The 1757-nt window shown below is 55.8% G+C and overlaps 2 non-coding genes across 2 annotated transcripts in view; both read left to right on the top strand.

The window, feature by feature from the left end:
* Positions 1-53: 53 nt before the first annotated feature.
* LOC112344097 lies at positions 54-200 on the top strand. Its single transcript, XR_002991573.1, has one exon. It is a non-coding gene; the product is annotated as a 5.8S ribosomal RNA (ribosomal RNA).
* Positions 201-372: 172 nt separating this feature from the next.
* The window catches only part of LOC112344098, a 3388-nt gene continuing 2003 nt past the window's right edge, over positions 373-1757 (top strand). The window contains exon 1 of the ribosomal RNA XR_002991574.1: positions 373-1757. This exon is cut by the window's right edge and continues 2003 nt beyond it. This is a non-coding gene — a ribosomal RNA (28S ribosomal RNA).

Genomic DNA, 1757 nt, shown 5'->3' with positions numbered 1-1757 from the left:
AAAAACGCTCCAACCGGGGGTGGGGACGAGGCAGGCTTGGGCAGCTTCGCATAAACATCCCGAGTAGTTGGCTCTCACAACGATGAAGAACGCAGCGAAATGCGATACGTGATGTGAATTGCAGAATCCGTGAATCATCGAAGTTTTGAACGCAACTTGTGCCCGAGGTTCATCCCGAGGGCATGCCTGCCTGAGCGTCCGCAACCATTTGCTGCCTCATGCGCACTCTGTGAGTGTGAGCGTGGGGCGAATGTGGCCGTCCGTGGACTTGTGTTCCGGTCGGCTTGATTGCATGTGGATGGTGTGGCCCCCGACTTGTCCGTGTGGCATCGATGGCACGCACCCCACCTAGTGGCGAATCGCTCATGTGCACGACCTCAGGTCAGGCAAGACAACCCGCTGAGTTTAAGCATATCACTAAGCGGAGGAAAAGAAACTAACAAGGATTTCCCTAGTAGCGGCGAGCGAAACGGAAAGAGCCCAGCTTGGAAATCGGGGTGTCTCTGCACCCCGAATTGTAGTCTGGAGAAGGGTCCTCTGCAGCGGACCGGGTTTAAGTCCCTTGGAACGGGACGCCAGAGAGGGTGAGAGCCCCGTCTAGCCCGGACCCTGCTGCATCACGAGGCTCTTTCGGCGAGTCGGGCTGTTTGGGAATGCAGCCTTAAGTGGGTGGTAAATTCCATCCAAGGCTAAATACTGGTGAGAGACCGATAGCGCACAAGTACCGCGAGGGAAAGATGAAAAGGACTTTGAAAAGAGAGTTAAAAAGTGCTTGAAATTGCTGGGAGGGAAGCGAATGGATGCCTTGTGCGCCCCTTGGTTGTGTGTGGAACGGCGAGAGCTGGTCTGCCAAGCAATGCAAGGGGCTGTCCAGCATGGGAGGACGCGGCGGGATAACGGCTTGTGAGCCTCTGGCTCCCTGCCAATGCCGCCGCTGCCTCTGAAAATGGCGGGGTGCTCCGGTGCCCCGCCAGATGCTGGAACTTGGGCGTCCATCCGACCCGTCTTGAAACACGGACCAAGGAGTCTAACATGTATGCGAGTCTGTGGGTGCTAAACCCATACAGGCGAAAGGAAACTAATTCGTGGGATCCCCTTCGGGGGTGCACCACGGACCGACCTTGATCTTTTGAGAAGGGTTTGAGTGTTAGCATACCTGCTGGGACCCGAAAGATGGTGAACTATGCCTGAGCAGGGCGAAGCCAGAGGAAACTCTGGTGGAGGCTCGTAGCGATACTGACGTGCAAATCGTTCGTCAGACTTGGGTATAGGGGCGAAAGACTAATCGAACCATCTAGTAGCTGGTACCCTCCGAAGTTTCCCTCAGGATAGCTGGAGCTCTTGCTGAGTTTTATCGGGTAAAGCGAATGATTAGAGGCATCGGGGGTGAAACACCCTCGACCTATTCTCAAACTTTAAATAGGTAAAGCAGCCGGGGTTGCTCTGTTGAGCCCCGGCCGTGAATGCGAGCTCCAAGTGGGCCATTTTTGGTAAGCAGAACTGGCGATGCGGGATGAACCGAAAGCCGGGCTACGGTGCCAAAGTGCGCGCTAACCCAGATCCCACAAAGGGTGTTGATTGATTAAGACAGTAGGACGGTGGTCATGGAAGTCGAAATCCGCTAAGGAGTGTGTAACAACTCACCTGCCGAATCAACTAGCCCCGAAAATGGATGGCGCTTAAGCGCGCGGCCTATGCCCGGCCATCGCGGCGATTGCGAGGCCCCGATGAGTAGGAGGGCGTGGGGGTCGTGGTGC

Source organism: Selaginella moellendorffii, unplaced genomic scaffold (assembly GCF_000143415.4).
Source record: "Selaginella moellendorffii unplaced genomic scaffold, v1.0 SELMOscaffold_639, whole genome shotgun sequence".
Classification (NCBI taxonomy): Eukaryota; Viridiplantae; Streptophyta; class Lycopodiopsida; order Selaginellales; family Selaginellaceae; genus Selaginella; species Selaginella moellendorffii.
The sequence above is the reverse complement of the archived record's forward strand: the minus strand, read 5'-3'. Positions and strand labels throughout refer to the sequence as shown.